Here is a 27,144-nt window from a genome sequence, read left to right as displayed (position 1 = left end):
TATTTCCCTGACCTCTGAAGCAAGTTCATGTACCCACTGGATGAGAATCTCGAACACATTCACAAGCTTCAACTGCATGCTGCATTGTTAAACTAGCCTTGTGTGCTCCGCAGAAGAAAAAACAAAGCTGAAGGCTGCTTCTCTTTTATTTTTTTCCTGGCATCCACTGTTGCGCCACCACTCATGTTAGCGGCTCTATCATAAGTTTGTGCTCTTAATCCTGACAGTGGTGTAAATTGAGTCTACTCCGTACATCAGAGTAGAGTCGAGGATTGTTTCACCAGTTGTATTGGAAACACTGTACAAACCTAGAAATATCTCATGGACGTCAAGGTTTTCATCTATGTATCGTACACATATTGCTTCCTGTTCGGCACCTGTGACATCTTAGTGCCATCAACCATTAATGCAAAGATTTTACTTTGCTGCACTTTGTGTGCTATGTTCCTCAGTATTTGATGGCTGAACATCTCCATTATTTCTTTCTGAGCCTGGGTTGATATGAATGTGGTTTTCTTTGACAAGTAGGCCGTCAGCTCAGGATTTCCTCTTCCAGGAGCTTCATTAACTGCAGGAAGTTCCCTCCGTATCAGTATGTCCACGTGATGCTAAACCTTGACGCAGAAAGAAACGTAAACTTCTGAATATTTTGGCTAGACTTTTTTTGCATTCTTCCTGCTGCTTTTTTTTTTCCATCATGTAGCTGGACAGTCACTGGAGTTACATCAAGTGAACCTTCTGGAGATATAACGAATCTGTGCTGAGATGAGAAGTGGTGTTCGTTTTGCCTTTTCCAGTTGCAAAACCGGTGGATATGAAGGTATACTCGACTGGCCTCTCAATTTCCTTGTAAAAGGCCTCTATTTTCCGCCTTAGCACAATGAAAGCATATGACTTTTTGAGTCTGATTGTCGAAGGGCAGCCATGGGAACTCATCAAACCACTTGCCCTGGAAGTTGATATTTTGTAAATTTTGCTTTCTGTCGTGGTGTTAGTTGTGCGTCTGGATGATATGGCTTTCCACACTGTATCTGTGGAGTGTCAGATTTTTCATTACTGCACAAACTTGTTTCACAACTATCTGGTGGTTCATGATGTGCAATAGTTGCACATGCATTTTCAGACTCGTCCTCTGATGAACATGGTATTTCCTCTGTATGGCAAGTTTCTATTCCTTTGCTTGAGGTTGTTGAATTATCTGCATCTGCACTGTCGCTTGTAGTACCAGTAACTGACCTGAACTGTCTAATATCGGAACCTTTCAGACGCTTGCTTGTCATAGTGGAATCTGTTTCCCAGATGACTCAACAGGCTAAAATACAGCCTTTATTTAAAAACTCTAACGTACAACAAACGAAGATAAAATAGAATGGAAGTAGGACTGAACTGTACAATGTATTTAAGTCGAAACGCTCGAACGTCACAGTGACTACCACCGAGCCGACAGACCACCTGGGTATCGCTGGGACAATAATGTATGCTGGTTACAACACAAGTAATTACAAGTTTCTCGAAAATTCTTAATTAATCACAAATATATGTTTTCTGTTAAAGCTCATCAAAAGACAAACACGTTGTGATATAATGTCTATAAGCACGTCTATTAAATAAAAACACTTAAACAAGGTTGAAATCGTTCCTTTTGTGTTCTAATTATACAAGAAAATACAATATTTTTACTATCTATGATAAAAGAATATATTGTTCTTTTACCATAAAGCACCAGCACTATATTAGAGGGCGGTGATAATCTGAAATTTCATGGATTATTGAGGGCTACAAACACAGGTCTATGTGCCCTGTTGTAAAATCGAGGCTCAGACTAAAGGGAGCGGAGGGTGTTGATGTAAGGCGCGTCTGGATCCGAGCGGCCGGAACCTGTCGTTAACTGTACACTAAACATACTATATGGTCAGCGCCTTCAGCAGCTAAGGAGAGTAAGGCGTTCGACAATAAAACCGGCTAGACATGCATAAGAACAAATGGCGTAGGAAAACCGCTACAAGCTACACATGGCCTGCCAGATCTAGATCACAGGAGAATACGCTTGAGAGTAATATTTTCGAATTTCATGCTCTGTTCAATCTGTTGTGATAAAAATTTACTTTATCTTACACTACGTACAAGACGTAGGTAGATTCTGTGATAGTACTTGCAAGCCTTGCATGTATACTTAGACTTAGTGACTGACACTAGCGAACTATCACCTGGATCGAAAGTTTAGAAGTACGCCTATATTAAAGATGTACATTTCGACTACTGAAAAAGCCTACATCCAGGACTAATTGTGTAATTCGATTGGTAAGAACACGAGAATCACAAGAACAAACACACAATTTGTAGGCCTATGATGCAATAAAACAATTAAACAGAGAAAACTATAGGGGGTTCATTATATGCACCATATAATGAAGGGGAGGATGTATATCCCATCCCCCCAGGATCTACGCCCCTGTCCATGGGACTTGTGTATCTCTATGAAATTTCGCAAACTCTCACCATACATTATAAGTATTTCCACTGACAGTTAATGATTCAATAAAGGAACATGAGCATTGAATCGAACATGTTGTCATCATTTATGCGATAAAAATGTGACATACAAAGCTAGTTTTATTTGCATGTAATACTATTCAGTAGCAAAACAAATTAATAATCACAAAATAAACAAACAAGTATTACGACTATAGGTTTGGAAGCGTGTGTTTAGGACACCAGTGAACATCGGTCAAGTTCCTTTCAGCTATCATCTGTCCAGCAGAGTCTAGAAAGAACAAGCAAAAATATTCCCGATTCCTGGTCACACAGTTAAATGTCCCAAGTGAAAATTAAGGTCTGCCTCAAGGGCAGTTCAGGGTGTAAGGTCTTTCTTTCTCCTTTATATAGGTTAGCTAAAACTGGGGGAAAACGTTCTCGTGGTTAATGACGCTTCCATACATGGCACTGCTAGTAGCAGTTTTCACTTATTTGTACAGTAAAATAACCATGTTTTTTTAAGGAATCGTTCAATAACATTCTAATGTATTTCTGTATTTAATCATCTCTTCCACAAAATATTAAGAGTGTCAGTAAAGCATTAACAAAGCATACTTACTCTGAAGATCGCGAGAGCACTGAATCCATAGGACTTGTGTATGGAGAGACAGTTCGCAACTTTTCAGGATACATTACAAGTATATCTGCTGACAGTTCTTAAAGTTATATTTATAAATTATATTAACAAAGATATAATCAAACCTTCAGAATTAAAAGTCGTGAAAGTTGGGTTACTTGTTGCAAGGACAGAACTTAAAATTCTACTGTATGATAAACAAAGGTTTGTTGTATGCATTACAGTTATTTTGATAATTGTCTGGATTTAGGATACCAAAGTGGGAATTTTTTATTGATTTTTGTTTAAAATTAGAACAAATTGATGACAAAGACCATTATAAAGTAATATATATTGACTCTTTCAAAGTTAGAACGAATTGATGACAAAGAGCGTTATAAAGACCATCTTTATTGTCTCTGAAGTTAAAACAATTTGACGAGAGTTGAGGGTTGTAACATCTCCATTATCTCTGTAAATCTTAATTGTAGTTAACGACACATCTTTAATCAGTAAACTTTAGCTTCTAATCTTTACTTTGTTCCACAGATTTGTTTGATAATACTACTACCTTACCCTTATTCTTCTGCGGTGATAAGCGAACGCGGACTTAAGAACCAGTTGGTGGTTTTGATCTAATGCACTACACGTGAATAAGGGTGTGTTATTTTAAGTAAATATGACACCTAACAGAACATTTAAGTGTTACTTAATGGTTAATAATATTTGCTAATGTATCTAATTATATTGCTTTTAAAATACTTATTTATTAGTAAATTTTAGTTATAGATTTTGCTTCGCATTATTAACTTAATATAAGTATTTGGGACTAACCTAAATCTCCTAAGCTGGTCTAGCCTCGTGAGATGTTATTGGGATTAAGGCCGAAAATGATACTTTTATAAAAAGAACGTTAGACAAAGACATAAATTTATGTCTTATTTGTATTATTTATGCTTTATTTGTTTTTTTAGATTCACTCTAAGTAGGTAGCTTGCTTTGATCTTAAGTTAATATTAATGTAATTTGTATATTGTATGTATCATTAATAACTGTTAGCTTCGGCTGTTATAATCGCAATAATTAATATTTTCACTTTTGGGCGAAATTTTCTGAAAAGACACATTTATCTAAGCCTTCAAAGTGTTATTTTAGAATACCTAAAGATACACACAAGAACAACACAGTTCTGAAGGATGCGTTTTCATTTCCATTGTCTTACTAAAATATTTTCATCTTTATTGAAAGTATGTCTAATTCGTTAGCATTTTGAGTCTCGAGTTATTTTATTTACAGGACTGGTTATGTAAAACTATATTATTCCTCAAAATGTACGAGTATAAATTGGATGTATAAAATGTCTCCTACTACATTCCAGGATCACAGTTTCTGTTTTCAGTAAGGATGCCCTGTTCAAACTTTACTACTTGACAGGTTGTGGTAAGTATTTGAGAATAATACGAATCTTATTTTATTTATTTGTTGTACCTTGCTATGATGGGTTTAGTTTTAAGCCTTAGCTACTTGACATCTTTAATAAACTGGTACTATATTAACTACTTAATTTAACTCTTCTTACATGGAGCTTAAACATCATAGAACTATTGTTTAAGCAGTTTCAACATCATTATTATTACCGTTTTGTTTTCATTCATGTGTGTGTGTGTTATCATACCAATATTTCTCGAAAACAGTTGGGTAGATTTGAACGAAAGTTAGTATACACTTGGACTATAACCCAACTTAGAAGTGATTAATATTTGGAGGGCCGATGTCAAAGGTAACAACGAGTTTACGAAAAAAAAAATCATATTTGTTACCATGGAGACCGATTTTGTACACTATTTCTGTTTTATATCTTATACAAAAACGAACGGATTTGTTGAAACCTTGTAATCATATGTGGAATGTTATTACCTATTGTCCGTTGATGTTCATAACGACAAACATTCAGACACGTTTTCATATGTTTTAAGGACCAAATATGGTCAACGACATTTAGGTACTGGTATTATTGTTTTAAAAAATCAATATTGTTTTATTATTGACTGAGTTAAAGGTATTGCGTTGAGCAGGTTACAAAATCGTAATTTAGAATGCACTTGATTACTGATAAATTTAACGCCATCCTTTTGTTTCGCTTTAAAACATCCTGTACTTATCAATCTGATTTAGAAACATTGTTGTATAGCAGCACTTGGTTGAGTGAGGCCTGTTTCTTGGAAAAATAACGTTATTTAAACAAACCTGTTTCTTTTATAAACAATACAAAACATGGAAACGTACCAACTTGTCGGGATTAATATAAAACAGTACACTGAATATTTGGTTTGCGAGTTATTTTTCTACTCTTGGTAAACCATGATAATGTTTTGTTTATAATAAGAAGCCTTGACTACACCATTTCTTTCCAACTTGAGAATAAAAGATTGTTTAGTCTCAGTTGTTAAGTTGGTTAAAAATAACGATATGGATGTTAGATAGATATAAAATAATGAAAAAATAGATATTTGAAGTTCAGATTGCAAGTCGATGAAGAATATAGATCTGGGTGAGAAGTGGTCGGTAATACAATGACGAATAGGAATTTGGGTGTGAAATAGTTAGCAAGACGATTAAAAATAGAGATGTGGATGTCAAGCAGTCGGTAAGATAATGCAACATGGAGATGTGAGGATAAGTAGTTAGAAAATAGGTGAAGAATAAATATTTGGATGTCAAATAGTTAGCAAGACGATAAAGAATAAGATGTGGATGTTAAACAGTTAGAACGTAGGTGAAGAAAAATTATGTAGAGCCAGATAGTTATCAAAATATGAATAATATATATATGAATTTCAAATAGTAACACGACGAAGAATGGAGATCCGTGTAGTAAGTGGTGGGTAATAGAATAAAGAAAATAGATTTGGGAGTCTAATAGATAGAAAGACAAGAATAAAGACCTGGATGTCAAGCGGTCGGTAAGATATTACTAAATGAAGGTGCGAGGTTAAATATTTAGAAAAAAAGGTAAATAATGGAAATCGGATGTCAAATAATTTGCAAGACGATAAACAAGAGAGATATGGGCGTGAAACAGTTAAAAGGTATGTGAACAATAAAATATGGAAGCGAGAATAGTTATAAAATATGAAGAGTCGATTGATGAATTTCAAGTAGCTAGACGAAGAAGAGAAGAGATCTGGGTGGGAAGTGGTGGATAATACAACTAACAGTAGAGTTTTGGGTGTTAATTTCATAGAAGGACAAGAGTGGATATTCAGGTGTCAAATAGTAAAAATGCGACGAAGAAGAAATTTACATGTCAAATAGTTGAAACGTATGTGAAGAATAACGATATAAAAGTCAGATAGCTACAAGAATATGAAGAATAGATATATGAAGTTCAAATAGCAAGACGATGAAAAATACAGTACTGGGTAGCAAGTGGTCTTTAATACAAGGAATAGAAATTTGGGTGTTAAATAGAAAGAAGGACAAAAATAGAAATTTGGGTGTCAAATAGTTAGCAAGACGATGAAGAACAGAGACCTGGATGTGAAAAGGTCGGTAAGATAATGCAAAATGGAGAACTGAGAAATAAATACTTAGAAAAAATGGTATGAATAGAGTTTCGGATGTCATATAAATAGCAAGGCAATGAAGAATAAAGATATGGATGTCAAAGAGTTAAAAAAGTAGATGAACAATAAAATGTGGAAGCCAGATGGTTATAAAAAAATATGAAAAATAGATATATGAATTTCAAATAGCAAGATGAAGAAGAATAGAGATGTGGGTGGAGGTTGTGGGTAATACATTGAAGAATAGAATTTGAGTATCAAATAGTTAGGAAGAGGATGTAAAGTGAGAGGAGTTGGATGCAAGGGGTGGAAACATAATGCAAAATGGAAATTTAAGGAATAAATATTTAGAAATAAGGTAAGAATAGATATTTCTACATCCATTACTAAGGAAGACGACGAAAGAATAGAGAACACGGATGTGAAACAATTAAAGTTATGTGAAAAAAAAAGATGTGGACGCCAGATTTTTTATAAAATGTGAAGGAGAGGTCTATAATTTCAAATAGTAAAACGAAGAAGAATAGAGTATGGATGGGAAGTGATGAGTAATACAACGAAGAATAGAATTTGGGTGTTAGATATATAGAATGGCAAGAATAGATATTTGAATGTTAAATAGTTAGAAAAACATTCAAGAATCAGAGACGTGGATGTCAAGCATTGAGTAAGATAATGCAAAATGGAAATCGGAGGAATGAATACTTAGTAAGAAGTGTCAATAAAGATTTTGATCTCAAATAATCAGCAAGGCAAAAACAAATATAGATGTCAAACAGTTAAAATAAATGGAAAATAAAGATTTGGATACCATGCCTTTTAAAAATATGAAGATCATATGAATTTGAAATAGAAAGACGAAAAAAAGAATAGAGAGATGTAGGTACACAGTTAAAAAAATCGTTGAAGAGTAAAGATCTGAATGCCAGATTTTTATAAAATCATGAAGAATAGATGTATGATTATAAAATAGCAAGACGAAAGAAGAATGGAGATGTGGGTGTTAGATATACAGAAGGAGAAAAAATATAGATTTGGTTTGTGAAATAGATAGCAAGACGATGAAGAATAGGGACATTAATAAATAAATAAAGACAATAAATTCTTAGAAAAAAGTTTGAATAGAGATTTGGAACTCAAATACTTATGAAAGTGTTGAAAAAGAGAGATATGGATGTCAAACAGTTAAAATAAAGGTGAAAAATAAGATTTGCATGACAGATTTTTACAAAATATGAACAGATATATGAATTTCAAATAGCAAGACGAAGAATAGAGATGTATGTGGTTGGTAATACAACGAAGAATAGAAATTTGAGTGTTTAAATATATATGGGAGAAGAATGGAGAGTTAGTTGTTGAATAGTTTGAAGAGCATGAAGAATAGAGACTTGGATGTCAAGCGATGGGTAAGATAATAAAAAATGTGAATTTGAGGTAAAATGCTTAGAAAAACGCTGTAATAGTTGTATCAAAGTGTGTGAAGGAAAGTTTTTCGGTTTTAAAGCGAAGTTTGTAATAGGTTTTTTGAGAAGGAATAGAAATACAGACCGATACACATTTGGTTATGTATGTACATTACGGGTATCGACACTGAATTACAGTAACTGTAGATGAATCTTTCCTTTATTACAAAGGAAGCTGTTACGTGGTGCTGTTGAATGAAGTTTCATTAACCAAGGAAAACTTCCGAAACACCAGTTCTTAAATAACGATAAAGAATTGTACAATTTTAATTTATACAGATAACACAATTGTTACAAATGAGCGAATGACACCACAATATTTTATTAAAAGAGTTCATAGTTCTAGTTAATGACCTTCCGTTGGAGAAACCGTGGTATCGCCTTCGCCAGCCTCCCGAAGCCGACGTTCTACACCTTCCGTTGGAGAAACCGTGGTAGCGCCTTCGCGTGCCTCCCGACGCCGACGTTCTGCACCTTCCGTTGGAGAAACCGTGGAAGCGCCTTCGCGTGCCTCCCGACGCCGACGTTCTGCACCTTCCGTTGGAGAAACCGTAGTAGGGCCTTCGCCAGCCTCCCGACGCCGCCGTTCTACACCTTCTCTTGGAGAGATCGTGATAGCGCCTTCGCCAGTCTCTCGACGCCGCCGTTCTACACCTTCCGTTGGAGAGACCGTGGTACCGCCTTCGCCAGCCTCCCGACGCCGACGTTCTACACCTTCCGTTGGAGACCGTGGTAGCGCCTTCGCCAGCCTCGCGACGCTGACGTTCTAAATCACCAGTCATTTGGTTATCGTCCGTAACGAATACCGTGGATGTAGATGGGTCTGTAGGATAAAAATGCAACGACGTGAAGTTAAAATATAAAAACAAAATTGCTAATACAATCTTACATTCCATCGTTTCGACACTCTAAAATACGTATAGAATAACTAAAACTATAAACATCTCCTTCTTCTCATCTGCTGGTATTTATACAACTCGTCTTTGATGAATTTTGTCATCTCTGAAATAGCGCATGCGCATAAATATGCCGTAGAGAGACAGTCCGTATGCATTGTATGATAAAGGGAGGTAATGTTGATTGCTGGCCTCTTTCCCTATACATAGGTTCCTCACTATGTGCATATTGGGAATATACTCTAAACAGTATTATAATTATCGTTGATTGCGTTATGTACGGATGGCACGGACACTAGTTTTAAAGTAATAGAAAACTCATCTAGATTTTCTGATCCACATGTCATGAAAAGTTACATATAGTGTCTTACCTACCGTAATCGCTCTTTTATAAGAAAGATACACTTTCTATTAACTTATAGAGCGAAATCCTATACATGAGCTTTGACCATTATGTTTATTATAATACTATGTTAAAGTCTCGAATCTATAAAATACATTTTACAAACAACTAACCCTCGTATATTATCTTACAAAAATAGTAAACAAACATATACAAGGAAAAACCAAATCATAGCTCAGTCGATAAGTAGAGCTGGCTACTGAACTTAAAAATAAAAACAAAAAGGATTGAAACTGACAAAACATAGGGACCCAGATTTTGTATTCATAAAATATTGTAAATTATTCATAAAAGAAATATTTTAAGGTTGTTTGATTAAAACTATAATGATTCTAATGAAATTCCGAGATAGCTATACACAAAGTAGGTGGGTTCCTGATATCAGTCATCCCTTAAATAATGTCTGATTTGAGATTCAGTAAAGGAGAAAGGATTTCAAACGCTTTTAATGTTATTTAATTAATAATGTATATTCCATTATTATTAATTACTCCCTGCCAACGATTCACTAGCTTCTGAACGCAACTTCCAGGAAAATAATAAAATATATTCCAGGAAAACTATTACAATTTACTATAACTATAACTCTGAAGAGTTTCTTCAGAAAACAATCTACCTATTGCGTTTAAACACCTAATCCCAAATCCTATGATTGTGTTTGTTAACTAATTTTCATTTCTTCATGTACTAATTACTCATGTTTGGTTTTTTGTACAATTTTCTTAGTGGTTTACTAACGACAATCTTTTTATTTTACTCTTGTATGATACTACAGAATGGATCTGCACAACAACCAATGAAGGCCGGCTTTGAAAGTAGCTGCAGACAATATTTGAATGTGATTGGACAGAGAACATTATGTACTACTTATTTTATATATATCATGAACAGTGGTGTCTGTCCATCAATATATCTCTATCTTCTGTTTATGGTGGCCTTTCCTCGCGCTGAGTTTGAAAAAGCGGATGAAATCAAGGTTCAACATTAACTATTTAAATAACAGTATTAGAGGTATGAATAATGTTGACAACAAACAGGATATTCTACACTAACTTGTTATGAATTAATAACACTTTCATTCACATATCAACATGTGACATCATGGTATATTTCTGTTGAGTGGTTCTTAGCAGAACACTTCCTATACAAAAATGGAACATCAAACATAGTAAACTAAAACCCTTTTGACACATCTACTCTAGAGTAGCACACAATCTCACATTTGTTTTTATCACTGGGAGTAAATTGTGTATCCTTTCAACTTTAAATGTTTGTTTCTTTGTAGCGTCTATTTGTGTACTTTAATCTAATCAGAAAACATTTTGTGGTTCATTCTATTTTTATATTTCATTAAATATATATATATATGTGTATAATAGGTTAAACTCTTATGTACAAAATAGATCCACAGACGACAAACAAAACTTGTCAGATCTAAAACTTGTTGTTCTGAGATATACACCAGTGAACCGTTATACACGTGATCGCGAGAAACAATCCTTTATTTATAATCTAGGTACAATTTGTTAACTAGCTTTAAAGGAGAAACTGTCTGTTTTATAGCCCAGCTTTGAACATCTGTCTTTTCCCAATGCTATCCTTCACTCATCTGTTTTATATTTCTGTCTTTATTTTCCTTTTCTTTCGGTTCCCCGCTGATACATCGGTAAATTTACGGATTTACAACGCTAAAATCAGGCGTTCGACTCTCCTCTGTGGACCCAGCAGATAGTTTGGTGCAGCTTTGCTATAAGAAAACACACGTTCTCTTTCGGTTACGTCACATATTTACAACAATTGATTGACGAGTAGTGTTACGCTTTTAACCAATACAAGCTATTAAAGACAACAATAAAATGGAACCATTATGTTATTGAATATTTGCGTATAGTAACTAAGGAGACAAGATGTTAAAGTAGGAACCGAACTGTGCGAAGAAAAAGCAAGATTTTGTAGTCGAAAGTTTCTCACCTTACATTTCATGGGTACTTCGGCCAGTACAATTTGCAGGTGTAAAGTTTTGTATAAATATTTTAAATGTATATTCACATAAGATCGTTATATAAATCTGAATTAAATTCTTGAAATGAGAAACAAAAGTCAGACAACAAGTAGGTAACATTCACGTTACTCAACTTCGTGTGAGAGGCTTAATAATTAGGGTTAGCAAACATGGGGCTGTTTTAGATAGTATGGTACCGAACGATTTAGAAAAAGTGAACATTTTCTAAGAAAAAAGATTCTTTTTACGGCAGTAGAAAAGTGTTCGGATTGTGCAAATACAAACAACCATTTGTTATATATTAAATGTGCTGCCGTTTAATGAATAAACAACAGTTTTTAAAACTCCATTTCTTATAGCTATATTTATAAATTTCATCAACAAAGATATAATAAAACCTTCAGAATTAGCAATCGTGAAAGTTGGGTGCTTGTTATAAGGGCAGAACTTAAAATTCTACTGTATGATAAACAAAGGTTTGTTGTATGTATTATAGTTATTTTGATAATTGTATAGAATTAGGATATTAAAGTGGGAATTTTATATTGGTTTTTGTTTAAAATTAGAACAAATTGATGACAAAGACCATTATAAAGTAATCTATATTGACTCGTTTAAAGTTAGAACGAATTGATGACAAAGAGCGTTATAAAGACCATCTCTATTGTCTCTGAAGTTAAAACAAATTGACGAGAGTTGAGGGTTGTAACATTATCTCCATTATCTCTCTAAATCTTAATTGTAGTTAACGACACATCTTTTATCAGTAAACTTATGCTTCTAATCTTTACTTTGTTCCACAGATTTGTTTGATAATACTACTACTCTTACCCTTATTCTTCTGCGGTGATAAGCGAACGCGGACTAAAAAGAACCAGCTGGTGGTTTTTGATCTAATGCACTACACGTGAATATGTGTGTGTTATTTTAAGTAAATATGACACCTAACAGAACATTTAAGTGTTACTTAATGGTCATGTGGGCCATGTAAATTCAAATATTACAAAACGGCAATGATGGCCATAAACATACAAATATTACGTAACGGTAATTCTGGTCATATAAGTTATGTACTGTATTTGAAGTTTTTAGGAACTGCACGTTCCTGGAGTTTAGGATTATATGAGGTTTTATTAATATATTTTAAACGTGTAGTAAAAGTTTGGTGAAACGAAGAGCGCCTGGAGACAACAGCTAGTACGTTTCGTGTTCCATAAATAACGTGTCCACTTTTATCTTTGTACTGGTAGTCTCGTTAATAATATTAGCTAATGTATCTAATTATATTGCTTTTTAAATATTTATTTCTTAGCCAATTTTAGTTATAGATTTTGTTTCGCATTATCAGCTTAATATAAGTATTTGGGACTAACCTAAATCTCCTAAGCCTCGTCTAGCCTCGTGAGATGTTATTGGGATTAAGGCCGAAAATGATACTTTTTTATAAAAGAACGTCAGAAAAAGACATAAAATAATCTATACTTATTAAAAGGTTTATTTGTTTTTTTAGATTCACTCTAAGTAGGCAGCTTGCTTTGATCTCAAGTTAATATTAATGTAATTTGTATATTGTATGTATCATTAATAACAATTAGCTTCGGCTGTTATAATCGCAATAATTAATATTTTCACTTTTTGGACGACATTTATCTTAGTGCTATTTTAAAATACCTTAAGATACACAAAGAATAACACAGTTCTGAAGAATGCGTTTTGAGTTCCAGTGTCTCACTAAAATATTTTCATCTTTATTGAAAGTATGTCTAATTGGTAATCATTTTGAGTCTCGAGTTATTTTATTTACAGGACTGGTTTTGTAAAACTATATTATTCCTCAAAATGTACGAGTATAAATTGGATGTTCATAAAATGTCTCCAACTACATTCCAGGATCACAGTCTCTGTTTTCAGTAAGGATTCCCCGTTCAGACTTTACTACTTGATAGGTTGTAGTAAGTATTTGAGAATAATACGAATCTTATTTTATTTATTTGTTGTACCTTGCTATGATGGGTTTAGTTTTAAGCCTTAGCTATTTGACATCTTTAATTAAGTGGTACTATATTAACTACTTAATATAACTCTTGTTACATGGAGCTTAAACATGATACAACTATTGTTTAAGCAGTTTCAACATCAATATTATTACCGTTTTGTTTTCATCCATGTGTGAGTGTTTATCACCAATATTTCTCGAAAACAGTTGGGTAGATTTGTACGAAAGATAGTATATACACGGGGACTATAACCCAACTTAGGAGTGATTAATATTTAGAGGGCCGATGTCAAAAGTAACAGTGAGTTCACGAAAAAAAAATCATATTTGTTACCATGGAGACCGATTTTGTACACTATTTCTGTTTCATATCTTATACAAAAACGAACGGATTTGTTGAAACTTTGTAATCATATGTGAAATGTTATTACCTATTGTTCGTTGATGTTCATAACGACAAACATTCATACACATTTTCATATGTTTTAAGAACCAAATATGGTCAACGCCATTCAGGTACTGGCATTATTGTTTAAAAAAATCAATATTGTTTTATTATTGACTGAGTTAAAGGTATTGCGTTGAGCAGGTTACAAAATCGTAATTTTGAATGCATTTGATTACTTATAAATTTAACGCCATCCTTTTGTTTCGCTTTAAAACATCCTGTACTTATCAATCTGATATAGAAACATTGTTGTATAGCAGCACTTGGTTGAGTGAGGCCTGTTTCTTGGAAAAATAACGTTATTTAAACAAACCTGTTTCTTTTATAAACAATACAAAACATGGAAACGTACCAACTTGTCGGAATTGATATAAAACAGTACACTGAATATTTGGTTTTCGAGTTATTTTTATACTCTTGGTAAACATGATAATGTTTTGTTTATAATAAGAAGCCTTGACTATACCATTTCTTTCCAACTTGAGAATAAACTATTGTTTAGTCTCAGTTGTTAAGTTGGTTAAGAATAACGATAATGTTAGATAGATATAAAATAATGAAAAAATAGATATATGAAGTTCAGATAGTAAGACGATGAAGAATATAGGTCTGGGTGAGAAGTGGTCGGTAATACAATGAAGAATAGGAATTTGGGTGTGAAATAGTTAGCAAGACGATTAAAAATAGAGATGTGGATGTCAAGCAGTCGGTAAGATAATGCAAAATGGAGATGTGAGGATAAGTAGTCAGAAAATAGGTGAAGAATAAATATTTGGATGTCAAATAGTGAGGAAGACGATAAAGAATAGAGATATGGATGTTAAACAGTTAGAACGTAGGTGAAGAAAAATGATGTGAGAGCCAGATAGTTATAAAAATATGAATAATATATATATGAATTTCAAATAGTAACACGATGAAGAATGGAGATCCGGGTAGAAAGTGGTGGGTAATAGAATAAAGAAAATAGATTCAGGAGTCTATTTGGGAAAGAAGGACAAGAATAGAGATTTGAGTATCAAATAGTTAGCAAGACGATGAAAAATAGAGATCTGGATGTCAAGTGGTCGGTAAGATATTGCTAAATGGAAGTGTGAGGGATAAATACAGGTAAACATTGATACAAAACGCATCGATAAAGCGCGATAATCAGTTGGGCGCGATGGGGTCTTAGGCCCCAAATTTTTTTGGGTTTCTACAGAGGCCGCCGCTTAATATTACCACTGCTTAATGTAATCAGCCGGTTAATGTGATCAAAAATCAAAAAACAAATCCACTTCAATATTTTGTATGGTTTTCACGCCGCATATTGTGATCAAACCCTCATTGGCAAGTTTCGACAACCAAGATGTTTCCATCACCTCAACATGAAGACACTACCACTTGACTACAACAGCAGCAAAACCATGGATGACAGCAACAATCTTTGAAGAATGGTTTCATCAGGAATTCGTCCCAGCGGTCAGGAAGCACCTCAGAACACAGAAGAAAGAAGAGAAGGACGTACTACTATTGGATATTTGCCCAGCACACCCGCCGGCAGAGAACCTTACCAGCAGAGATGGAAGATTACCGTACTCTACTTACCCAAAACACCACCAGCAAGATTCAACCACTTGACCAAGGGATCATCGCCAGCTTCAAGAGAATACAAAGCTCAACTGGTCAAGGCCATAGTCGATGATATCAGCAACGTACCAGAGTTCTTGAAGAGGAACACAACAGACACTTTTGGAGGCTTTTGAAAGAAAGAAGACTACTGAGTAACTATAAATTTGTGCATTTCAACTTGTTTTATGTGCTTACTATATTTTATTGTTATTAAATTTTTGAAAAATCCGTTTTGTTTCAGTACTGAATTCGTATTTTAAACTTTGCCATGACATTTTTTTATTTGGTAATTATTTGACTTCAGTTTGTACTTAGATTTTAATAATTAGTAAATAAATTATCAAAATAATTACTATATGTATTAACTTTTAAAATTGAACTAATTTTAATCAGCGTCTAATCGTAAAACGATCACATGATTGCTCTGACGGAACTACTTTTTTAGAATATCAGCCCCATCAAAGTAATGAATTCGATAAATTTCTTTAGAATTCTGTTTTTACATTTAAGTTCAGTCTTAAAATTGAGTTGAATAAATAAAAAAATGCTATATCATTGGTGTAAGTAGTTTTGTTTGTTTTCTTTATTTCACTACAAAACGCGTAAATTTTGCATTATCGCTCACCCCGAGAGTCAAAAAATATATAATCAAATCGGTATAAGGCGCAATCAGATACAACGCGGTCGAATTTTTTTGGACCCCAACTAGCGCCTTATATCGATGTTTGACTGTATTTAGAAAAAAAGGTAAAGAATGGAGATTCGGATGTCAAATAATTAGCAAGACGATAAACAAGAGAGATGTGGGCGTCAAACAGTTAAAGGTAGGTGAACAATAAAAATATGGAAGCAGAGATAGTTATAAAAAATATGAAGAGTAAATTAATGAATTTCAAATAGCTAGACGAAGGAGAGTAGAGATCTGGGTGGGAAGTGGTGGATAATACAACTAATAATAGAGTTTTGGGTGTTAATTTCATAGAAGAACAAGAATGGAGATTCGGGTGTCAAATAGTTAGCAATGCGACGAAGAACAGAGACCTGGATGTGAAACGGTCGGTAAGATAATGTAAAATGGAGAACTGAGAAATAAATACTAAGAAAAAAGGTATGAATAGAGATTCGGATGTCATATACTTTCTAAGGCAATGAAGAATAAAGATATGAATGTCAAACAGTTGAAAAGTTAATGAACAATAAAGGTGTGGAAGCCAGATGGTTATAAAAATAAGAAAAATAGGTATATGAATTTTAAATAGCAAGAGGAAGAAGAATAGAGATGTGGGTGGACGTTGTGGGTTATACATTGAAAAACAGAGATTTGGGTGATAGATATATAGAATGGGAAGAATAGAGGATTTGAGTATCAAATAGTTAGGAAGAGGATTAAAAATAAAGACTTGGATGTAAAGTGGTGAGTAGATAATGGAAAGTGGAGATCAGATGAATAATTACTCAGAAAAAGGTATGAATAAAGATTTCGATCTCAAACATTTAATAAGGCGATGAAAAATATAGATATAAATGTCAAACAGTCAAAATAAAGGTGAAAAATAAAGATCTCGATGCCAGATTTTTGTAAAATTATGAAAAATAGATATATGATTTTCAAATAGCAAAGCGAAGAAGAATAGAGATGTGAGGGGAAGTGATGGGTGATATGTTGAAGAATAGAGATTTGGGTGATAGATATAGAGAATGACAAAAATAGAGATTTGAGTATCAAATAGTTAGAAAGAGGATGTAAAATAGAGCATTGGATGCAAAGTGGTGGAAATATAATGCAAAATGGAGATCTGAGGAATAAATATACTCTTGAAAAAAAGAAACGCGAAAGGGATATTTTTGTTATTTTAAAGAGAAATATATGTAATAACGTTACAAGCTCAGAGTATGAAATGTTACACGTGTTAAGGCACTGATGTCAGACCAAAATGACAATAAAAGTTGTGCACTTTGAAAAGAGAGGAAAACAACGGATTTTTCGCCAAAACCCATTCGTGTCCAATAAATCCCTATAAAAAGTGACGGGTTCTCGGTTTCCATAGCTCAGTGTTGAGCCACCGACACGCAATACAGTTATGCCAAGATTGACTGAACGCCATTGGTCGCTTGGAAGCAGGCGAATCTCGATGAAATGTTGCCTGAGCTGTGAATGTCCATTTAAGCACCATCACAAGGCTATGGAATCGTCACTAACAACATGGATGAACTTATGACCGTCCACGATCTGGCAGACCTCGTGTGACCACGCCCGCACAAGATTGCTACATCCGGTTTTGTCACCTTCGGGATAGGACCACCACTGCGACGTCTACTGCCTCAACCATACCAGGGCTGTGTAGGATTTCCGATCAGACCGTACGCACCCGTCGACGAAATTCTTAGGCCTCATGTGCAACCCATCATGGTGAACGTCAACGACGTTTCTCAACATGACAACGTCCGTCCTTACACAGCTCGACTCACCACTGTCTTCTTGACACATTAAAACATCAACGTTCTTCTCTGGCCCTCCAGATCACCAGGTATAAATCCCATCGAACATCTTTGGGACGAGTTGGACCGACGTCTGCAACGGCGACAATCTCAACCGCAGACTCTACCTCAGCTTGCAGCAGCTTTTTCGGCTGAGTGGACAGCCATTCCACAGGATGTGATTCGTCATCTCATCGCTTCCATGGGCAGGAGATGCCAAGCAGTTATTGATGCTCACGGGGGGCATACTCGTTATTGACGTTGAGTGACGTTAAACTTCAACTAGTGAGCGTGGACTTCGTGTTTGCAAACTTTGGATGTTCAGCAGTGAATGTGCAAAGTTTCACACATGTCATACAGAACTACCCGGAATAAACTTGTTAACAATATGTCTCAAAATTTACCTTTTGCGTTTCTTATTTTGAAAAGTATATATTGAAAAAAAGGTAAGAATAGGGATTTCTACATCCAAAACTAAGGAAGACGATGAAGAATAGAGATATGAATATCAAACAATTAAAAGTTAGGTGAAAAATAAAGATCTGATAGAGGTGTGAGGGATAAGTAGTTAGAAAGTAGGTGAAGAAAAATGATGTTGGAGCCAGATAGTTATAAAAATATGAATAATATATATATGAATTTCAAATAGTAACAAGATGAAAATGGAGATCCGATTGGAAAGTGGTGGGTAATAGAAGAAAAAATATAGATTTGGGAGTCTAATAGATAGAAGGACAAGAATAGAGATTTGAGTGTCAAATCGTCAGCAAAATAGAGACCTGGATGTCAAGCGGTCGGTAAGATATTGCTAAATGGAGGTGTGAGGGATAAATATTTAGAAAAAAAGGTAAAGAATGGAATTCGGATGTCAAATAATTAGCAAGGCGATAAACAAAGAGAGATGTGGGCGTGAAACAGTTAAAAGGTAGGTGAACAATAAAAAATATGGAAGCGAGATAGTTATAAAAATATGAAGAGTCGATTGATGAATTTCAAGTAGATAGACGAAGAAAGAAAGAGATCTGGGTGGGAAGTGGTGGATAATAGAACTAATAGTAGAGTTTTGGGTGTTAATTTAATAGAAGGACAAGAGTGGATATTTGGGTGTCAAATAGTAAGAAATGCGACGAAGAATAAGATTTACATGTCAAATAGTTGAAACGTAGGTGAAGAATAACGATATAAAAGTCAGATAGTTACAAAAATATGAAGAATAGATATATGAAGCTCAAATAGCAAGACGATGAAAAGTACAGTACTGGGTAGCAAGTGGTCTTTAATACAAGGAATAGAAATTTGGGTGTTCAATAGAAAGAAGGACAAAAATAGAGATTTGGGTGTCAAATAGTTAGCAAGACGATGAAGAACAGAGACCTGGATGTGAAAAGTTCGGCAAGATAATGCAAAATGGAGAACTGAGAAATATATACTTACAAAAAGGTATGAATAGATATTCGGATGTCATATAATTAGCAAGGCAATGAAGAATAAAGATATGAATGTCAAAGAGTTAAAAAGTAGATGAACAATAAAGATGTGGAAGCCAGATGGTTATAAAAATATGAAAAATAGATATATGAATTTCAAATAGCAAGATGAAGAAGAATAGAGATGTGGGTGGAGGTTGAGGGTAATACATTGAAGAATAGAGATTTGGGTGATAGATATATATAATGGGAAGAATAGAGATTTGAGTATGAAATAGTTAGGAAGAGGATGTAAAATAGATACTTGGATGCCAAGACGTGGAAACATAATGCAAAATGGAGATCTGAGGAATAAATATTTAAAAAAAGGTAAGAATAAATATTTCTACATCCCATACTAAAAAAGACGACGAGGAATAAAGATACGGATGTGAAACAATTAAAAGTTATGTGAAAAATAAAGATCTGGATGCCAGATTTTTATAAAAATGTGAATGAGAGGTCTATGAATTTCAAATAGTAAAACGAAGAAGAATAAAAGTATGGATGGGAAGTGGTGAATAATACAACGAAGAATAGAATTTGAGTGTTATATATATAGAATGGTAAGAATAGATATTTGAATGTCAAATAGTTAGAAAGAGTTCAAGAATGGAGACTTGGATGTCAACGTTCAATAAGATAATGCAAAATGGAGATCTGAGGAATAAATACAAAAGAAAAATGTATGAACACAACGAAGAATAAATATTTGGGTGTGAGATATATAAAATGGCAAAAATAGATATTTGAATGTTAAATAGTTAAAATGTTAAAAACATTCAAGAATAGAGACCTGGATGTCAAGCATTGAGTAAGATAATGCAAAATGGAAATCTGAGGAATGAATACTTAGTAAAGAGTATCAATAAAGATTTGGATCTCAAACAATTAGCAAGGCAATGACGAATATAGATATGGATGTCAAACAGTTAAAATAAATGGAAAATAAAGATTTGGATGCCATGCCTTTGTAAAAATATGATGAAGAGCATATGAATTTGTAATAGCAATGCGAAGAAAGAATAGAGATGTGGGTGGGAAGTGGTTGGTAATAGAAAGAAGAATAGAGATTTGGGTGTGAAATAGTTAGGTAGAGGATAAGAAAAAGAGACCTGGATATCGTGCGGTCAATAAGATAATGCAAAATGAAGATATGAGGAATCAATGATTAGAGAAAAGGAAAGAATAGAGATTAAGATGTTAAATACATAGCAAGTCGATGAAGAATAGAGATATAGAGGTCACACAGTTAAAAGGTAGTTGAAGAGTAAAGATCTGAATGCTAGATTTTTATAAAATTATGAAGAATAGATATATGATTATAAAATAGCAAGACGAAGAAGAATGGAGATGTTGGAATTGGAACTTGTTGGTTATACAACGAAGAATAGAGATTTGGGTGTTAGATATATAGAAAAAGAAAAATATAGATTTGGTTGTGAAATAGATAGCAAGACGATGAATAATAGGGACATGAAGGTCAAGCAATGGGTAATTTAATGCAAAATGGAGATCTAAGAAATAAATTCTTAGAAAAAAGGTTTGAATAGAGATGTGGAATACAAATACTTATGAAAGTGTTGAAAAAGAGATATGGATGTCAAACAGTTAAAATAAAGGTGAAAAATAAGATTTGCATGCCAGATTTTTATAAAATATGAAGAATAGATATACGAATTTCAAATAGCAAGACGAAGAATAGAGATGTGGGTAATACAACAAAGAATAGATATTTGGGTGTTAGATACACTGAATGGTAAAAATTAAGATTTCAGTGTGAAATAGTTAGGAAGAGGATGAAAAATAGAGACCTGGATATCATGTGGTTGGCAAGATAATGCAAAATGGAGATCGGAGGAATAAGTGCTTTGAAAAAATGTAAGAATAGAGATTCTTACATGATGTTAAGTGCATAGGAAGACGATGAAGAATAGAGATGTGGTCACACAGTTAAAAGGTAGTTGAATAATAAAGATCTGAATGCCAGATTTTTATAAAATTATTTAGAATAGATATAGGATTACAATATTGAAAGACGAAGAAGAATAGAGATGTGGATGGAAAGTAGAACGAACAATAGATATTTGTTTGTTAGATATATAGAATGGCAAGAATTGAGATTTCAGTGTCAATTAGGAAGAGGATGAAAAATAGAGACCTTAATATCATGCAGTCAGTAAGATAATGCAAACCGGACATCTGAGGAATAAATATTTAGAAAAAAGGAAAGAACAGATTTCTACATACAATACTTATGAAGACGAGGAAGAATAGTGTTATGGATATGATACAAATAGAATTTACGTGAAAAATAAAGATCTGGGTGCCAGATTATAACAAAAATGTAAAGGACAGGTCAATGAATTTCAAATAGTAAAACGAAGAAGAATAGATGCGAAGTGGTGAGTAATACAACGAAGAAGACAGTTTCGGGTGTTGGATATACAGAATGGCAAGAATAGATATTTGAATGTTCAAGAATGAAGACATTGATATCAACGTTCGGTTAGATAATGCAAAACGGAATAAGCAATAAATGCTCAGAAAAACGCTGTAATAATTGTATCAGAGTGAAGGAAAGTTTTTCGGTTTTAAAGTGAAGTTTGTAATAGGTTTTTTGAGAAGGAATAGAAATACAGACCGATATAAATTTGGTTATGTATGTACATTACGGGTATCAACACTGAATTACAGTAACTGTAGATGCATCTTTCCTTTATTACAAAGGAAGCTTTTTCGTGGTGCTGTTGAATGAAGTTTCATAAACCAAGGAAAACTTCCGAAACACCAGTTCTTAAAGAACGATAAAGAATTGTACAATTTTAATTTATACAGATAACACAATTGTTACAAATAAGCGAATGACACCACAATATTTTATTAAAAAGAGTCCATAGTTCTAGTTAATGACCTTCCGTTGGAGAGACCGTGGTAGCGCCTTCGCCAGCCTCCCGACGCCGACGTTCTACACCTTCCGTTGGAGAGACCGTGGTAGCGCCTTCGCCAGCCTCCCGACGCCGACGTTCTACACCTTCCGTTGGAGAGACCGTGGTAGCGCCTTCGCCAGCCTCCCGACGCCGACGTTCTACACCTTCCGTTGGAGAGACCGTGGTAGCGCCTTCGCCAGCCTCCCGACGCCGACGTTCTACACCTTCCGTTGGAGAGACCGTGGTAGCGCCTTCGCCAGCCTCCCGACGCCGACGTTCTACACCTTCCGTTGGAGACCGTGGTAGCGCCTTCGCCAGCCTCCCGACGCCGACGTTCTACACCTTCCGTTGGAGAGACCGTGGTAGCGCCTTCGCCAGCCTCCCGACGCCGACGTTCTACACCTTCCGTTGGAGACCGTGGTAGCGCCTTCGCCAGCCTCCCGACGCCGACGTTCTACACCTTCCGTTGGAGACCGTGGTAGCGCCTTCGCCAGCCTCCCGACGCCGACGTTCTACACCTTCCGTTGGAGAGACCGTGGTAGCGCCTTCGCCAGCCTCCCGACGCCGACGTTCTACACCTTCCGTTGGAGACCGTGGTAGCGCCTTCGCCAGCCTCCCGACGCCGACGTTCTACACCTTCCGTTGGAGAGACCGTGGTAGCGCCTTCGCCAGCCTCCCGACGCCGACGTTCTACACCTTCCGTTGGAGAGACCGTGGTAGCGCCTTCGCCAGCCTCCCGACGCCGACGTTCTACACCTTCCGTTGGAGAGACCGTGGTAGCGCCTTCGCCAGCCTCCCGACGCCGACGTTCTACACCTTCCGTTGGAGAGACCGTGGTAGCGCCTTCGCCAGCCTCCCGACGCCGACGTTCTACACCTTCCGTTGGAGAGACCGTGGTAGCGCCTTCGCCAGCCTCCCGACGCCGACGTTCTACACCTTCCGTTGGAGACCGTGGTAGCGCCTTCGCCAGCCTCCCGACGCCGACGTTCTACACCTTCCGTTGGAGACCGTGGTAGCGCCTTCGCCAGCCTCCCGACGCCGACGTTCTACACCTTCCGTTGGAGACCGTGGTAGCGCCTTCGCCAGCCTCCCGACGCCGACGTTCTACACCTTCCGTTGGAGAGACCGTGGTAGCGCCTTCGCCAGCCTCCCGACGCCGACGTTCTACACCTTCCGTTGGAGAGACCGTGGTAGCGCCTTCGCCAGCCTCCCGACGCCGACGTTCTACACCTTCCGTTGGAGACCGTGGTAGCGCCTTCGCCAGCCTCCCGACGCCGACGTTCTACACCTTCCGTTGGAGAGACCGTGGTAGCGCCTTCGCCAGCCTCCCGACGCCGACGTTCTACACCTTCCGTTGGAGAGACCGTGGTAGCGCCTTCGCCAGCCTCCCGACGCCGACGTTCTACACCTTCCGTTGGAGAGACCGTGGTAGCGCCTTCGCCAGCCTCCCGACGCCGACGTTCTACACCTTCCGTTGGAGAGACCGTGGTAGCGCCTTCGCCAGCCTCCCGACGCCGACGTTCTACACCTTCCGTTGGAGACCGTGGTAGCGCCTTCGCCAGCCTCCCGACGCCGACGTTCTACACCTTCCGTTGGAGAGACCGTGGTAGCGCCTTCGCCAGCCTCCCGACGCCGACGTTCTACACCTTCCGTTGGAGACCGTGGTAGCGCCTTCGCCAGCCTCCCGACGCCGACGTTCTACACCTTCCGTTGGAGAGACCGTGGTAGCGCCTTCGCCAGCCTCCCGACGCCGACGTTCTACACCTTCCGTTGGAGACCGTGGTAGCGCCTTCGCCAGCCTCCCGACGCCGACGTTCTACACCTTCCGTTGGAGAGACCGTGGTAGCGCCTTCGCCAGCCTCCCGACGCCGACGTTCTACACCTTCCGTTGGAGAGACCGTGGTAGCGCCTTCGCCAGCCTCCCGACGCCGACGTTCTACACCTTCCGTTGGAGAGACCGTGGTAGCGCCTTCGCCAGCCTCCCGACGCCGACGTTCTACACCTTCCGTTGGAGAGACCGTGGTAGCGCCTTCGCCAGCCTCCCGACGCCGACGTTCTACACCTTCCGTTGGAGACCGTGGTAGCGCCTTCGCCAGCCTCCCGACGCCGACGTTCTACACCTTCCGTTGGAGACCGTGGTAGCGCCTTCGCCAGCCTCCCGACGCCGACGTTCTACACCTTCCGTTGGAGAGACCGTGGTAGCGCCTTCGCCAGCCTCCCGACGCCGACGTTCTACACCTTCCGTTGGAGAGACCGTGGTAGCGCCTTCGCCAGCCTCCCGACGCCGACGTTCTACACCTTCCGTTGGAGAGACCGTGGTAGCGCCTTCGCCAGCCTCCCGACGCCGACGTTCTACACCTTCCGTTGGAGAGACCGTGGTAGCGCCTTCGCCAGCCTCCCGACGCCGACGTTCTACACCTTCCGTTGGAGACCGTGGTAGCGCCTTCGCCAGCCTCCCGACGCCGACGTTCTACACCTTCCGTTGGAGACCGTGGTAGCGCCTTCGCCAGCCTCCCGACGCCGACGTTCTACACCTTCCGTTGGAGAGACCGTGGTAGCGCCTTCGCCAGCCTCCCGACGCCGACGTTCTACACCTTCCGTTGGAGACCGTGGTAGCGCCTTCGCCAGCCTCCCGACGCCGACGTTCTACACCTTCCGTTGGAGAGACCGTGGTAGCGCCTTCGCCAGCCTCCCGACGCCGACGTTCTACACCTTCCGTTGGAGAGACCGTGGTAGCGCCTTCGCCAGCCTCCCGACGCCGACGTTCTACACCTTCCGTTGGAGAGACCGTGGTAGCGCCTTCGCCAGCCTCCCGACGCCGACGTTCTACACCTTCCGTTGGAGAGACCGTGGTAGCGCCTTCGCCAGCCTCCCGACGCCGACGTTCTACACCTTCCGTTGGAGACCGTGGTAGCGCCTTCGCCAGCCTCCCGACGCCGACGTTCTACACCTTCCGTTGGAGAGACCGTGGTAGCGCCTTCGCCAGCCTCCCGACGCCGACGTTCTACACCTTCCGTTGGAGAGACCGTGGTAGCGCCTTCGCCAGCCTCCCGACGCCGACGTTCTACACCTTCCGTTGGAGACCGTGGTAGCGCCTTCGCCAGCCTCCCGACGCCGACGTTCTACACCTTCCGTTGGAGAGACCGTGGTAGCGCCTTCGCCAGCCTCCCGACGCCGACGTTCTACACCTTCCGTTGGAGACCGTGGTAGCGCCTTCGCCAGCCTCCCGACGCCGACGTTCTACACCTTCCGTTGGAGAGACCGTGGTAGCGCCTTCGCCAGCCTCCCGACGCCGACGTTCTACACCTTCCGTTGGAGACCGTGGTAGCGCCTTCGCCAGCCTCCCGACGCCGACGTTCTACACCTTCCGTTGGAGAGACCGTGGTAGCGCCTTCGCCAGCCTCCCGACGCCGACGTTCTACACCTTCCGTTGGAGAGACCGTGGTAGCGCCTTCGCCAGCCTCCCGACGCCGACGTTCTACACCTTCCGTTGGAGAGACCGTGGTAGCGCCTTCGCCAGCCTCCCGACGCCGACGTTCTACACCTTCCGTTGGAGACCGTGGTAGCGCCTTCGCCAGCCTCCCGACGCCGACGTTCTACACCTTCCGTTGGAGACCGTGGTAGCGCCTTCGCCAGCCTCCCGACGCCGACGTTCTACACCTTCCGTTGGAGAGACCGTGGTAGCGCCTTCGCCAGCCTCCCGACGCCGACGTTCTACACCTTCCGTTGGAGAGACCGTGGTAGCGCCTTCGCCAGCCTCCCGACGCCGACGTTCTACACCTTCCGTTGGAGAGACCGTGGTAGCGCCTTCGCCAGCCTCCCGACGCCGACGTTCTACACCTTCCGTTGGAGAGACCGTGGTAGCGCCTTCGCCAGCCTCCCGACGCCGACGTTCTACACCTTCCGTTGGAGAGACCGTGGTAGCGCCTTCGCCAGCCTCCCGACGCCGACGTTCTACACCTTCCGTTGGAGAGACCGTGGTAGCGCCTTCGCCAGCCTCCCGACGCCGACGTTCTACACCTTCCGTTGGAGACCGTGGTAGCGCCTTCGCCAGCCTCCCGACGCCGACGTTCTACACCTTCCGTTGGAGAGACCGTGGTAGCGCCTTCGCCAGCCTCCCGACGCCGACGTTCTACACCTTCCGTTGGAGACCGTGGTAGCGCCTTCGCCAGCCTCCCGACGCCGACGTTCTACACCTTCCGTTGGAGAGACCGTGGTAGCGCCTTCGCCAGCCTCCCGACGCCGACGTTCTACACCTTCCGTTGGAGAGACCGTGGTAGCGCCTTCGCCAGCCTCCCGACGCCGACGTTCTACACCTTCCGTTGGAGACCGTGGTAGCGCCTTCGCCAGCCTCCCGACGCCGACGTTCTACACCTTCCGTTGGAGAGACCGTGGTAGCGCCTTCGCCAGCCTCCCGACGCCGACGTTCTACACCTTCCGTTGGAGACCGTGGTAGCGCCTTCGCCAGCCTCCCGACGCCGACGTTCTACACCTTCCGTTGGAGACCGTGGTAGCGCCTTCGCCAGCCTCCCGACGCCGACGTTCTACACCTTCCGTTGGAGAGACCGTGGTAGCGCCTTCGCCAGCCTCCCGACGCCGACGTTCTACACCTTCCGTTGGAGAGAGCGCCTAGCGCCAGCCTCCCGACGCCGACGTTCTACACCTTCCGTTGGAGACCGTGGTAGCGCCTTCGCCAGCCTCCCGACGCCGACGTTCTACACCTTCCGTTGGAGAGACCGTGGTAGCGCCTTCGCCAGCCTCCCGACGCCGACGTTCTACACCTTCCGTTGG

At 39.4% G+C, this 27,144-nt stretch overlaps 1 long non-coding RNA gene across 1 annotated transcript in view; it reads right to left on the bottom strand.

Annotated features, from left to right (window-relative positions):
* Nucleotides 1-9,061, bottom strand: part of LOC143226629 (uncharacterized) — a 30,333-nt gene extending 21,272 nt beyond the window's left edge. Inside the window, exon 1 of the long non-coding RNA XR_013014692.1 lies at nt 8,478-9,061. This is a non-coding gene — a long non-coding RNA (uncharacterized LOC143226629). The remainder of the gene's footprint in view (nt 1-8,477) is intronic.
* Nucleotides 9,062-27,144: the final 18,083 nt, after the last annotated feature.

The sequence above is a fragment of the Tachypleus tridentatus genome, chromosome 9 (genome assembly GCF_004210375.1).
Source record: "Tachypleus tridentatus isolate NWPU-2018 chromosome 9, ASM421037v1, whole genome shotgun sequence".
Classification (NCBI taxonomy): domain Eukaryota; kingdom Metazoa; phylum Arthropoda; class Merostomata; order Xiphosura; family Limulidae; genus Tachypleus; species Tachypleus tridentatus.
Note: the sequence above shows the minus strand (reverse complement) of the source record. Positions and strands in the feature narration are given on the sequence as shown.